The sequence below is a fragment of the Cervus canadensis genome, chromosome 29 (assembly GCF_019320065.1).
Source record: "Cervus canadensis isolate Bull #8, Minnesota chromosome 29, ASM1932006v1, whole genome shotgun sequence".
NCBI classification, from domain to species: Eukaryota; Metazoa; Chordata; class Mammalia; order Artiodactyla; family Cervidae; genus Cervus; species Cervus canadensis.
The window spans coordinates 17,275,146-17,291,150 of record NC_057414.1 but is presented as its reverse complement, the minus strand read 5'-3'; positions in this window follow the sequence as shown (position 1 = coordinate 17,291,150).

The following is a 16,005-nucleotide window of genomic DNA, read 5'->3' as shown; positions in this document are numbered from 1 at the left end:
TGACCCAGGACTTACTCTAAACTCACCTGGGACAGCATCAAAACCAATGTGAATCATGTGCTCAAAATCTGAACAAAGAGAAATCTCTGGCCGTTCCTTCTTTTGCCTTTTTTCTTCCTTGCAAAAGAAACAGGGAGAAGTACATAAATCAAGGACATTATTATACTTATAGGCTTATTTAGCTATCTATTGAGCTCTAAACTCCTATAAGGGCTTCTCTGGTGGCTCAGACAGTAAAGACTCTGCCTCCAATGTGGGAGACTCGCGTCCAATCCCTGGGTCAGGAAGATTCCCTGAAAGAGAATGGCTACAGTCTCCAGTATTCCTGCCTGGAGAATTCCACGGACAGAGGAACCTGGCAGGCTCCTACAGAGGTCAAGGACTCTCTACTTCACAAGTGTATTTACAGAGCCCAGTGTGGGACATGGATGCTCAATCCATGATTAAAGGCTTAATTTTTCATTGATCCCAAAACAGGCAGTCTGGCCCAAAGCCTAAGCTCTAAACCACTGTGCTATGCTGAATCCCTAGGCTAGGACCTTAAAGAATCATTAATTCCAGGGACTTCCCTGGTGGTCCAGTGGCTAAGACTCCACATTCCCAGTGCAAGGGGCCTGGGTTTGACCCCTGGTCAGGTAACTAGATCCCACATGCTACAACTAGAGATCCTGCGTGCAACAAGTAAGAAATGTTGCAGTCAAATAAAATAACTATATATTTTAAAAAAAAAGAAAAATCAGTAACTCCAAATACTTGCTGTCATCCCTCTCTCAACAAGGGTCTTGAATAAAGCAGATATTCACTAAGGTCCTGATGACCTGGCAGGAAAAATGTGCATATTTTAAGGAGCTGTAGTGCTAAAGTACCTTTGTTAGGGGATGAATTGTTTTTTTCCAGATTTCTATGTCCTAACTCCCAGTACCTCAGAATGTGATCTCATTTAGAAATAGGGCCTTTGCAGGTATAATTAGTTAGGTTTTGGCCCACACTGGAGTAGAGTGGGCCCCTAGTCCAACGAGTCTCGTCAGTTCAGTCACTCAGTCGTGTCCTACTTCTTGTGACGTCATGGACTACAGCACGCCAGACTTCCCTTTACCAACTTCCGGAGCTTACTCAAACTCATGTCCATCAAATCGGTGAAGCCATGCAACCATCTCATCCTCTGTCATCCTCTTCTCCTCCCACCTTCAATCTTTCCCAGCATCAGACTCTTTTCCAGTGAGTAAGTTCTTCACATCAGGTGTCCAAAGTACTGGAGTTTCAGCTTCATCATCAGTACTTCCAATGAATATTCAGGACTGATTTCCTTTAGGATGGACTGGTTGGATCTCCTTGCAGGCCAAGGGACTCTCAAGAGTCTTCTCCAACACCACAGTCAAAAGCATCAATACTTTGGCATTCAGCTTTCTTTATGGTCCAACTCTCACATCCATACAGGACTACTGGAAAAACCATAGCTTTGACTAGATGAACCTTTGTTGTCTGGCATACTTATTAGAAAAAAAAATTGGGACAGATGCATACAGTAGAACATCTTAAGATAAAGGAAGAGATCAGAGTGATGTTTCTTCAAGCCAAGAATCACCAAAGATTGCCAGCAAATTACCAGGAGCAAGAGGAGAGGCATGGAACAGATTTTTCCTCACAGCTCTCAGAAGGATCTAACCCTACAAACACCTTCATCTTGGACTTCTAGCCTCCACAATGAAACAATAAATTTCTGTTGTTTAAATCCCTTAGTTTGTGGTAATTTGCTGCAACAGCTCTAGCAAACTAATATAACGCTTTTCCAACTGAGTTTCAGGTTCTTCCAATTAGCTAGACCTCAGCAGGCATCTGCAAATGCAACCCAGCTGAAACAGGCTTAAATATTTACCTTCCTAGGCTCAGCCTGATGATCTTTCTTCCCAGATGGGAACCTACAGAGTCAAGATTTTAAAGATCTGCAGAAACCCTGTTTCCTCCAGCCAGTGTTCCTCCTCCTTCAATGTCCTAGGAAGGAGGTAGAGGACAGGGCTGTTTGGTCTAAACTCCCAGAGAACTCCCTACAGATCACCTGGTGGTACTGGTTTCAGGGGATAACTGCAAAAGCTACCATTAATGGTAGCCAGGCATGCACTAAGAATTTTGTATGCATTATTTCACCAAATACTCATGAAATGCTACAAAACAAATATTAATATCTCCATCTTATAGATAAGGAAACATAATTACTTCTTTTTAATAATTTGCTTGACCCTGCCTGAGTATCAGTGACATGTATAACATACAAGTATCAAACTCGACATCTAGGCAAACCAGAAACACTTTGAAGGCCTGTGAGGCAAGGCCAAAATATCCCTTCTTTAAGGCAAGTGAGTGAGGAAAAGCCAGGAGTCCTGAGTCTCTGACTCTTCCCACTACCAATCTCCCAGGAAAACCACCACAGTTTCTCCTTGGAGGAAAAGTTATTCTCCACACTGTCACAATCATGGCACAAAATCCTTGCCTCCATGTCAAGCTAGACATTTTTCCACCTATAAATACCCAGGATCAAACACCAGCAAGGCTCAGCACTAAAGAATGGAAGCCCCAAATTCACCTCTAAAAGAATTCACTGAGCAGTACCTTGACTGGGCTCAGACAGGGGCTGAATGCCAGGCGTGTCTGGACCTCTCCTTGGAGTTCATATTAAAAGAACAGGCTGCAGCCCATTAGCTAAAACAAGGCCCCCAGATTCACACTTAAGGCCCCAGTGCCCAGAAGAGCTGAGCTGCATTTACATGATCCACTTATTCTAACACTTGCTCTATTGCCTTCCCAGGTTGACAATTCTGAGCTGCACTACCAGGCTTAATAGTCCCAGGGCCAAAGAAAGTAGAAGTATGTTACCAACAAAGCCCATTTTAACAATCCCTGGGAAATAAACATAGCATCTGGTGATAAAGTCTAACCTTTTTTTTTCCCTTTGTGCTGCTTAGCTTCACTTGCTTAAGGGTAGCTGTGCTGAGGCCCAAAACCGGGGTCTTCAGACCAGAATTCCTATTGAGAAATGGATGCTCTCAAAACTGAAGCTCCGCAGGCTGTGGGCAGAAGCTCAGGCAAGACATCACATTCAAGATGGCGGCGGCAGGCCGTGTGCAGAGGCGCTGCACCCGGCACTGATCACCAGCACAGAAAGCCCGCGAGAACTCCACCCCATCCCCACTATAAAGCAGCCCCACCCACGGTCTCTCAGGGAGAACTGGGGCTCCAGAGCACAGTCTCACACCTCTCAGTTCTCTCCCAAAGAATAAAACTTTCCTTGGCTTCTGAACCAAACTCAATCTCACTCCATTGGCTCAAACGAACACCAGGCAGGAGGACCCCTGATGGGGCCTGACTCAAAAGGGTCAAGAAGAAGAATACCCATAGCACTTTGTAATAGATTCACATTTCATAATAGCTACAATAATCACCTCCATTTGCGTCATGCTCTAGCGTTGACAAAGCACTTTCATGTATGGCTGTTCATTACAGCAGGGGTCCTCAACCCTTGGGCCTCGGACTAGTACTGGCCTTCAGCCTGAGAGAAACCGGGAAGCGCAACAGGAGGTGGGTGCAGGGCGAGCGTAGCTTCATCTGCTGCTCCCCCTTACATCACTGCCTGAACCACACCCCTCCACCGCCACGCCAATCTGTGGGAAAACCATGTTCCTCAAAACTGGTCCCTAGTGCCAAAAAACTTGGGGACTGCTGCATCAGACCCTCAAATCAACTGTGTGACAACAGGACAAGGATTATGGTACTCATTTGACAGAAGAAATAGAGGTCTCAAGAAGTTAAATAGCCTGCCCAAGGTTACAGAGCAAGCTAGCAGTGGATCTGGGGCCAAGATTGAGGTCTTCAGACCCCCAGCCCCAAGGCCTTTGTATTCTGTCGCTCTGCCTCCTCTGGACAGCGGCCACCCATGACGGTATTCTGTCACCTCTCTCCCAATGCAGTCCCCAAGTTATTAATGATTTTATCTTCTATACAGTATCAAATTTATTCACTATTCTCCATCACCACTCTATTTCAGACATTCTTTTCTGTGGCCTGAATCATTCTAATAGTCACCTGTCACCTGCCTTCTGCTCCCCTCCAATGCAAACAGTGGCCAGGGTGAGCCATAGCCTTGCTCTTCAGCATCAGCATCCAGAAAACTGCTGGAAATGTGGAATCCCAAGTTCCACCCTGAACTACTGAATCAGAATCTAAATTTTAATAAGACCCCAAATGATTCATATAAATTTTACATGTACACATAAGATTTGAGAATCAAGAGTATGAAAAGGGAAACCAGAGACAGGAAGAAAATATTTGCTAAAGATATACAGTTGGCCCTCTGTATCCATGGGCTCTTGATCCATGGATTCAACCAATTGTGGATCAAATATATTTGGAAAAAATTTCAGCAAGTTCTGAAAATCCTTGAAATGCTTGAAAAAACTTGAAATGCTTCACTGTTAACTGTTTACATAGTATTTACATTGTAATTGCAGCGATTTACATAGTATTTATAATGTATCAGGTGTTACAAGTAATCTAGAAATAATTTAAAATATATGCAAGAATGTATATAGGTTATACACAACTATGCCATTTTATGTAACGACCTAATGTCTATAGTGATGGACAAGGAGGCCTGGCATGCTGCGATTCATGGGGTCGCAAAGAGTCAGACACGACTGAGCGACTGAACTGAACTGAACTGAATGTCTATGGACTGTGGTACCTGCAGGGGTCCTGAAACAAATTCCCCATGGATACTAAGGAAGGACTGCATCTGATAAAGGATTATTATATATACTGTACCAAGAACTCTTAAAATCCAGCAAGAAAACAAAAAACCTGATTAATAAAATGGGCAAAAGATCTGAACAGACACTTCACCAAGGAGAGACACAGTCAGAAAAGCAGCTCAGTACCATGTCATTAAGGAACTACAAATTGTAACAATGGTGAACTATCACTTCACACCTATTAGAATCACTAAGATCCAAAACTGACAACACCAAATGCTCATGAGGATGTGGTGCAATAAGAAATTTCATTCGTTGCTGATGGGAATGCAAAATGAAAGACAAGTTGGCAGTTTCTAAGAAAATTAAACATACATTTACAATACAATCCAGCAATCATGCTCCTTGGTATTTACCCAAGTGAGCTGAAAACTATGTTCACAGAAAGCTTGCAGATGGATATTTATGGCAACTCAACTGTCAAAACTTGGAATCAGGATGTCCTTCAGTAGGTGCATGAATAAGTACACTGTGGTACATCCAGAAAATGAAATATTACTCAGCACTAAAAAGACAGGAGCTATCAGGCTATTAAAAAGACAAGAACCCTTAACTAAAAGTTATTAGGTGAAAGAAACCAATTTGAAAAATCTACATACTCTAGGATTCCAACTAGATGACATTCTGGGAAAGCCAAAACTGTGGAGACAGCATAAAGATCAGTGGTTTTCATGGCTAGTGGGGAAAGAGGGGTAAATTGGGGGAGCACAGAGAAATTTTAGGGCAGTTAAAACTACTCTGTATGATATTATAATGGTGGAGGCTTGTCAATACACATTTGTCCAAACCTATAGAATGAATGACATCAACCATTAACCCCAATGTAAAACATGGACCTAAATGAAAATGATGTGTTGGTGTAGGTTCGATTATAACAAATGTTCTACCCGAGTACAGGATGTTGGTTGTGGGGAAGATTGTGCACATGTAGGGATAGGAGGCATTCCACTTAATTTTACTGTGAACCTAAAACTGCTCTAAAAAATACTCTATTTAAAAATAAATAAATTGGGGAAGTTCTGCTCTTCAGACTTGTATCCCCTACTTCATCTCCCACAACTTATGCTTCATGCACTCTACACTCAATACACTGAACCGGTGATGGTTCACCAAACAATAATGGGCTCTTTCACACCTCTTCACTTTGTCTCAAGTTGCTCCTTTTGCCTGTGAATCCTGCCTTTCCCTTTCCATCCCACCTAACCACACAAACCCTTTTATTTATCCTTGTCAGATCTCAACTTAATGGTCATCCCTCTGTGAAGCTCTCCCTGATCTCTCGTGTTGGCAGTTTTTCACCCTCTCCTCTATTCCCAGAGCGCTATTAAAATAACTGTCTGTTTTCTGGGTCAATCTTCCCAACCAGACTGAGCTCCAAGTGCCGGGGCCATGTCTAATTTACCATGAATCCGTGTGCCGAGCAAATGCTGGGCATAAAACATTTGTTCAGATAATGAGTGAAGAATAGACTAAATGACCAAGCCCCAAACTCAACCTGACAAGGAGTCTAAGGAATATGCCTAAGATAAGCAAATTCTCTCCAGGGCAAGGAATAAATGCTTTCATTTTTACCATCTCTGACCTGACCTACACAATCCTGTTTTAAAACCTGTTCTGTGGGAGCTCAGAATACTGGCCAAAAGATATAAAGTCCTCATGTCTCCACAGACCTAGCACAACCCTAACAAAAAGCAACAAAATGAGGAGAGAAAAAAGATCTAGAATTCAAGCCAGTTTTGCCTCTAACACACCATGTAGTCCAGGTTCTTAACTCTCTCACCTGACCCATGGAAAGAACGGACTAGATGTTTATTATTATTATTATTATTGAACTAAACTGACTTACAAACTATATTAGTTGCAGGCCTACAGCAAAGTGATTCCATATTTTTACACATTACAAAATGAACACAATAATGAGTCTGGTTACCATCTGTCACCATTACAATATTACTGACTATATTTTCTAATCTGTACATTACATCTCCAGGATTTATTTATTTTATATCTGGAAATCCATCTGGTCTACTGTGTCATTTAATGCCAGTGTTTACTGACTTTTCTGACTAAACGAGCTAACCACTGAGGTAAGTGGGATGTTAAAGTCCTTTACTATTACTGTGTTACTGTCAAATTCTCTCTTTATATTTGTTAATATTTGCAACAAAGACGGCTGAGCACCAAAGAATTGAAGCTTTCTAACTGTGGTGTTGGAGAAGACTCTTTAGAGTCCCTTGGACAGCAAGATCAAACCAGTCAACCCTAAAGAAAATCAACCCTGAAATTCACTGGAAGGACTGATGCTGAAGCTGAAGATCCAGTACTATGGCCACCTGATGTGAAGAGCTGACTCAATGGAAAAGACCCTGATGCTGGGAAAGACTGAGGTCAGGAGAAGAGAGCAACAGAGAATGAGATGGTTGGATGGTATCACTGATTCAATGAACATGAGTTTGAGCAAACTCCGAGAGAAAGTGAAGGACAATGAAGCCTGGCCTGCTGCAGTCCATGGGGTTGCAAAGAATCAGACACAACTTAGCAACTAAACAACAATAGTAACACCAACATCTGCTTTATGTATTTAGATGCTCCTATGTCAGGGGCATATATATTCAGAATTGTTATATGTTATTCGATTGATTCTTTTATCATTATGTAATGTCCATCTTTGTCTCTACTTACAATCTTTGTTTTAAAGTCAATTTTGTGTTATATATATTGTTACCCCTGCACTTTTTGTTTACATTTGCACATAACAACTTTTTTCCATTACCTCACTTTAGCCTGCATTTGTTTTTTTAATCCATTCAGCCATTCTGTCTTTTCACTGGAGCATTCGGTCCATTTACATTTGAAGTAATTATTGATAGTATTTCTTTACTGACATTTCTGTGGGAGGTGGGGGTTCACTACTTTTTTATTCCTCTTTTCTTTTACTCACTTTCCCTGTGACTTGATGATAGTGTTTAGTGTTACGTGTGGATTCCTTTCTCTTTTTTTCTGTGTATCCATTATAGATTTTTGGATTATGGTTACTTTGAGGTTCTTATATAACAACGTAGTGTGTGTGTGTGTGTGTGTGTGTGTGTGTGGTGACAACCTTAAGATGATGATCTCTTCAAGTTTGAATGCATTCTAACAAGTCTGCAGTTTTACCCTGCCCACTTTAACTTTTCTTACATCATATTTTACTTTTACTTCTTTGGTTTTATGGGTTCTTTAAGCTATCATTATAGATATAGTTGATTTCACAACTTTTGTCTTTTAATCTTCTTATTGGCTTTATAAGGGGTTGATCTATCACCTTTACTGTATATTTGCCTTTGCAAATGAGATTTTTTTCCTTTTTAGTGTTCATATTTCTAGTTGTGGTCTTTTTTTCACTTAGATAATTCCTTTTAATATTTATTACAAAGCTGGTTTAGCGGTGCTTAACTCTTTTAGCTTTTCTCATATGTAAAACTCTTTGTCTCTCCTTCAAGTTGGAATGAAAGCCTTGCCAGGCAGAGTATTCTTGGTTGTATGTTTTTTCATCATTTTGAATATGTAGTGCCACTCCCTTCTGGCCTACAGTTTCTACTGAAATTCACCTGGTAGTCTTTAGAAGTTCCTTTGTACATAGCTAGTAGATATTCTCTTGCTCCTTTTTAAAATCTCTGTATTTATTTTGGCCATTTTAATTACAGTATGTCTTGATGTGACTCTCTCTGGATTCATCTCACTTGGGACTCTGTGTCTTCCTGGGCCTGGGTGTCTGTCTCCTTCCCCAGGTTAGGGAAGTTTTCAGCCATTGTTTATTCATGTAAGTTCTTTGCCCCTTTTATCTCTTTTCTTTTCCTGAGACCCCTATAATTAACTGTCAGTAGGCTTGATTTTTTCCCAGAGGCCTCAAGCTATTTATATTATTTCTTAAAATTCTTTTTTATATTTTCTGTTCAGCTTGATTTCCACTCTTCTGTCTTCTAGTTCACTGATCCATTCCTCTGTATCATCTGTTCTACTGTTGCTTCCTTCTTGTATATTTTTTATTTCAGTGATCGTGTTCTTCATCTCTTTTGGTTCTTCTTCATATTTTCTAAACCTTTGTTAAATTTTCACTATGTTCATACATTATTTTCCCCAAGTTTGTTATACATCTTTAGGATCTTTTCCTTGAACCCTTTATGGGGTAAACTGTTTCTCTCCACTTCACTTGGTTTTTTTCTAGGATTTATCTTGTTTCTTCATTTAGAATATATTCCTCTGTCTACTCATTGGCTTACTTCTCTGTTATTTTCTATATATTACATAGGTCCACCATACTTCCTAATTTTGGAGAACTGATCTTATGGAGATGTCCTCTGGAGTTCCCCTCTGGTCATCAGAGCTAAATGCCCTATGAGTGCCCCACTGTTGGTTTTTCAGGTCCTACTTTCATGACAACACTAACTATTGTGGGCACCCTAGTACCTGGGGCTGGTCTCTGGCCTGGTTTGCTGTGAGGACCTGCTTCCTTCAGTGGCCATCAGTCCACAGGAGGCAGGACCTTGTCCTAGCCTGGCTGGCCTGGCTGGCCTGCAGACCAGGAGTTTCTGGGGCTTGTTCCAGCCTAAAGCTGGGCAAGGCCAGGTCCAATTGTGGCTGACTGCATGGCCATGTGGTCCCAGGGACCATGTCTGCCTGCTGGTTGGTGGAGCGGGGTCCTGGGGTGGCTGGCTATAGGACCCTGGAGGTCCTGCAGTTGTCAGCCAGTGGTAGGCCAGGCTGGGTTTTGGTACAGCTAGCTGCCAGCCCAGGAGGGCCCTGGGGCTGGTGCCAGCACACAAATGAGTAAGGTCAGGTTACTACTCGGCTTTCTCTTTGGTCTTGGGGGGCCATGGGACTGGTGCTGGTATACTTGTTGTAGGCAAACTCCTGGCACTAACAGGCTAGAGAGAGGTTTCCAAAATGATGCTTGCCAGTACCAGTGTCCTTGTGGTATGATGAGCTCTCCCAAACGGCTGTCAGCAGAGTCTATGTTCCCAAGGGGTGTCTCTGTTGCTTTCTGCTCCTCCAGGAGGCTCTCCAAGTATCAGCAAGTGGGTCTGAACCAGGCTCCTTTAAAATTACTGCCTCTGCACTGGACATGAACCTTGTGAGATGGTGTGTGTGCCCTTTAACAGCACAGTCTGTTGCCTACAACGCTCCACTCCTCCCACACAAACGCTCTGTTGACTTTCAAAAGCTGGGATGCTTTTTAATTCTATTTATTTGTTTTTATTTTTCGGCTGTGCTGGGTCATTATTGTCACGAGGTCTTTCTCTAGTTGTGGCGAATGGGGCTACTGCAGACGCAGTGCATGGGCTTCTCATTGCAGCGGCTCCTCCTACTGCAGAGCAAGGGCTCCAGGTGCACGGGCTTCAGGAGTTGCAGCATGTTAGCTTTGGGAGTTGTGGCACAGGGGCTTAGTTGCCCCGCAGCACGTGGAATCTTCCCAGACCAGGGATCGAAACCGTGTACCCTGCATTGGCAGGTGGAGTCTTTACCACTGTGCCACCAGAAAAGCTTTCCATTGGCTTTCAAATCCAGGTATTTTGAGGGCTCACCTTCCTGGTGCAGGATTCCCGGGCTAGGGGAGCCTGCTGTGGGACTGAGACCCCTCACTCCTTGGGGAACACCTCTGCAACTGTGATTATTCTCCTGTTTATGGGTGGCCTACCCAGGGGTGTGTATCTGGCTATACTCATCTCCGTCTCTCTTACCTGTCTCATTGTATCCTTCTTTATCTTTTCAGTTGTGGGAAATCTTTTCTGTGAGTCTTAGACTGTTCTCATCTATGGCTGCTCTGTAAATAGTTGTAATTTTGGTGTGCGCATGAAAGAAGGTGAGCTGAGGGTCTTTCTCCATCTGCTTGGCCCACCTAGACTGGATGATCTTACGTGTTCTTCCAGCTCCTATATTCCAAATGTCTCTGAAAACAGAAAGATAAGCACTCTCAAAGCTCTGTTGCTATGTTTCTTCCTGACACGGCATCCCACTGTTTTTAACAGGTACTTCACGCACATAATCTCATATAATCACTACAATCCTGATGGTCAATTTTTACTAGGAGATGAGGAAACTAAAGTATAGAACTGCCTACGATTATTTAGGTAATTGAAATTCAAAGTGTCTGCCATCAGGGCCAAGGCCCATTACCTTACCTCCCTTAAAAAATTTTCATGTTGAGTCAAGAAAACATACTTTTTGGTATAATGAGGAGAAGAAACAACATTAAATAAGAATTTACCATGTATAAGATACTATAACACAATTATTTTCCTTAATTCTTACAATCCTATGGGATGCATTATTACTACTGTCATTTTAGAGATGAGAAATCTAAAAACAGTAAATAATTTGCTCAAGCTCATACAGCTAGTAAGAGCTGGGATGTGAACTCAGGTCTCATTTCTATGGATTTTTCTTCAGTATCTTTTTTTATTCTGTCTTAACCTGAAATAATTTTTCTGATATTTGAATTGCTTTCAGTAGGACATTTTCTTTAAACCATAAGGTATCTCCATCTGGGTTATCAAGAGTACAAAATCCCTTCTCTCCCCCAACCCCCAACCAAAACAAACAAACAAAACCCCAAACCCACAACGCAGCTTCAAATAAGCTTTGAAGAAATGTGACTCTAAATACTTACATATGGGTCAAGAAATAAGTAGCAAACTATTTGCAAAAATACACAAGCTTATGCACATTATTAGATTTATGCCAGTTCACAAAAAATATCAGAACATAAAAAAACACTACATAAATTAGTTAAAAACTCAGACATATGACTTAAGACTTCCAAGGATGCTTCTCTTATGCAGGTCATGGTTGAAAAGTCAGATTTTCCTACCTTGTAATCTAAACCATAAAACAACCATTTTTATTCTTTGAACACTAACAGCACTAATCAAAAAAGGAAAAAAGACCTTCCATGCACACTGACATCATCTCGCACACAGTTAAAATATACCATTCTTGACATTTCTATAACACACAGTACTAAAAATCATATGCCTCAAACCATTTGGAAGTAACTTTCTGACATATTTTTGCTTTTATTACTCCTTACACACACTGCTCAGACAACACTTTGCTAACATATTGAATGGGTGACTAGGAAGACATAGGGCTGGGGACAGATATATAGATTTTGCTCCCTTTTTCACTAACCCAGAATTTAATTCTGTTGGGATTTTCATAGCTATGTCTCCCGATTTTATCTTTTCAGGCAAAATTCTGATACCATAGCTTAGTTTGACTGGAATAAATATTCCTTGGAGTCTGGCCAGAGACTTTGCTAACAACCCCAGAGATGCCATCTTCTTTCAGCAGATTTCATCTGAGCCTTACTGCTCACTGTATCCATTTTCCTGCTAAATATGCAAGTCCCTGGGAAGGTTCCAAGGACAGTGCCTGAACATTTTTATACTGGCAAGGCATTTTTTAAAAGGGTCAGGTTGAACTATTCTAGGACTAATCCTGTAAAGAAGAGGGACCATTAATGCGAGTGGGGGGGGTGGGTAGAAGAATAGGTTGTTACCACATTTGAAGCAGTAATAGATATATCCAGTGTAAATTTCCCCAATATCTTAATGAGAACTATTTGCCAAGATGCCAGCCGCTAGGGATTAAGTTATTTACATATATAGCCATTTTCCCTCCAGCAACAGCTGAGTTGAGATGAGAAAGGGAAAGCTAAGAGTGTATCAGGGCCAAATTAAGCAGTTATTTATGACATAAATGCATCTATCTTACTCATAGTCAGAGTGCATGAGACATGCTGCAGGGCTTTGGAATTGCCTTCTCTTCCTAAATTTCCTCTCATCTAGTTACTTAAAAGATTTTAGGCAAAAAAAAAGTTATATTACGCTTATGTCTTAATAGATTTTTGTTTTGTATTTATATGCCTTATACTTTAATATTTTATTTATATGTTATTAATATACTGTGTAATATATCATCATAGGCATGAAATGTCAAATACAAAAAAAGGACAAGGAACTTTGGTAATTAGGATGTGAAAAAGAGTGGCTCAGAGGATGAAGTAAGTGTACAGAAAAGAACGCCAGGGAAATGAAACCATTTAACTCAAGAGGAAATATACAGGGCAATGCTGAAGTTGGCTCTGCTTCCACAGGTCACTTTTCATCCTACAACCTTTGTGTATACCAGATTTCCACCTCCAAGTTTTTGCTTACTTTTTCTTCTCCTTGCTTAGAATGTTCTTCCTCTCATTCTCCCCATCAAGCCCTCAACCATCATTTAAAGACTAGTCCTAGTCCCACTTCTCCCTGGAAGGATTGCCTGACCTCTCCCCTCTCTGAGAAGTCCCAAGACACTAAGTCTGCCAAACCACCATGCATTTAGTCATTTCCCGATTTGTATGACTCTTTGACGTTTTTAAGACTTAACCTCCTTACCTAAAATGTAAGCTTCTTGAGGACCAAAATCATGGCTTCTTTTTTTTTTTTTTAAGTCTTTACTGGGTTTGTTACAATGTTGCTTCTGTTTTGTGTTTTGGGTTTTTTTGGCCAGGAGGCATATGGGATCTTAGTTCCCCCAACCAGGGATCAAACCCAAACCCCTGCATTGGTGGATGAAGTGCTAACCCTGGACTGTCAGGGAAGTCCCTTGTGGCTTCTAATCACGATCATTATATTTCCAAATCCAAAGTAGGACCCAACACCAAGATTACTTAGATTAGGAGCACCCAAAAAATATTAGGAAATGATCTTAGAGATTATGTTACTTTACTCCTTGAGGAAAGAGGGCTGCATCATGGCAGTAATACTCAGTTTACCTGATCAAGTCCTTCATCCTTTGTCACGTCCCCTGACCTCCACTGACTGACTTGACTGAAAGCAACTGCTGGCTGAAATAGTTTAATATAGACCAGGCCTGAGAAATCATAAGAGGAAGAGCTTAGCTAAAGTGAGAGTGGAGGAGAGTGTGGGAGGGAAACAAAACCTAGCTGACAGGACTTATCATGAGTGCTGTGCAATTTAGGCTGAGTAGTTACTGGCTAGGGGTCACAGCAAAATACAGTGTACCTGAGGAAGGAAGCAGAAGAGAACTGAAGAATCCATACAACTGCAGAGCTCTCTGGCACTCAGTAGATATCTTCTAGGAAGTTAACAATCACCTCCCTTTCATGTGTACAGCCCTTCACAAAGTCCAGTCACAGTCACTGTCTAACTGGTTCCTCACAAATATTCCAGAAATCAAACAGTATGGACTTCCCCCATTTTACAGCTAAGCATACTGAGGTCAGTATATATTCTTTTAAAGAAATATATCTTGCCCAGATCGCCCATCTGTAACATTGCTGTCTCTAATTGTTTTAGTTTATAACCCTGAAAATCAAAGCAAACTGATGATAATACAAATGCTTCTTGTCCATAAAGAAAGAAAGAAATATATCCTTGAGAAAGAATCAAAGGAAGATGGAGCCAGTATATCCTTACTGTTAATTCAATTTACAAATCTAGGAAAGTACCTTTCTTTCTCTTAGTTCAAATTCTCAATCTATAAAACCAGTCAACAATCCATGCTCAAGCTAGAGATAAAGGCCAGGAATAAACCATCTTTCTGGAGAAGATACTACCTCAAAGAACCCATAAAGGATAAATAAGAGTTGGTCAGGCAGAAACAGGGAAGGGCATTCCAGAAAGATACAGAATAAACAAAAACTCAGAGGAGTAGATGGTAATCTTTATTTCAGCTTCCTGCCTGCCCAGCAAGCCAACTAAATTTTATAAACTGTTACAAAGGATATACTCTGAGCTTGAGATGGAGGGAAGATAAAAAAAAGAAAATGAAGCAAACTCGGGATCCTGTTAGTCCAATATCCCCAACCACAAGTATCAGGATCCCTGGGACTACTGTTGCTTCAAGGTAATGTTTTCATTTGGTTTGATTTGTTTTATGGTAACTAAAAGTATAAGTCTAGAAGCATTCAATGAAAGCTTGTGCCTACACAAAAACATGTAAATAAATATTCAGAGCAACATCATTCAAGAGTCAAAAAGCAGAAACCCAAATGTACCTCAACTGATGAATGGATAAATCAAAAGTGATACAGCCATATAATGGAATGTTATTCAGTCCAGAAAAAGAAAGAAAGGAAGAAAGAAATCCAGATCCTTGTTATTAAAACATCATGTGAAGTCACTCGGTTGTGTCCGACTCTTTGTGACCCCATGGACAGGTTCCTCTGTCCAAGGCATTTTCCAGGCAAGAATACTGGAGTGGGTTGCCATTTCCTTCTCCAGGGGATTTTCATGACCCAGGGATCGAACCTGGGTCTCCCACAGTGCAGGTAGACTCTTTACTGTCTGAGCTAGCAGGGAAGTCCGTCATGAAAGAACCTTAAAAATATTATGTCAAGTGAAAGAAGCCAGTCACAAAAGGCCATATATTCTATTTAATTTATATAAAATACCCAGAAAAGGCAAATCCACAGATGGAAAGTAGATTAGTGGTTGGCAAGGGCTGGAGTAAGGGAGAAATGAGATGTGGATACTAACGGTTATAGGGTTTCTTTTTAGGGTGATGAAAATGTACTATGATTAGATAGTTGTGATGTTGGTACCATCTTGTAATACACTAAAAACCACTGAATTGTATACTGTGAGATGGTGAACTATGTGGTATGTGAATTGCATCTCAATATTTTTTAAAAAAATATAATTGACCATATTTACAAAATAAAGAAGAAAATGTATGTAAATCAATTACTGCCTCAAAGGATTTACTAAAATTTGACATCCAACTGTGATTAAAATTTCTTAGTAAAATGAGAGTACAGGGGAATTTACTTCATCTAATAAAAGCTAATTACTACAAACCCTAGGGCAAACACCATACTAAATGGTGAAATGTTCATAGTTTTCCCTCTGAGAATAGAAATAAGATAAGGATGTGCTACCACCACTTCTATTCATCTTAATACTGAAGGTATTAGCCAGTACAATTAGGAAAGTAAAAGAAGAAAAAAGAAGAAAGATTAGAAAGCAAGAAACAGAACTATGACAGCTTATAGATAATATGATCAAGTATACTACCACAGAAAATTCTAATAGAAGAAAAATTTCATACCTTAGAGTAGGTTAAGATTTCAAAAAGAGAATACAAAGCATTTTTAATAGAAAGGAAATAGTTAACAAATTTGACTATATTAAAATTCTATCAAAGACACCATGTC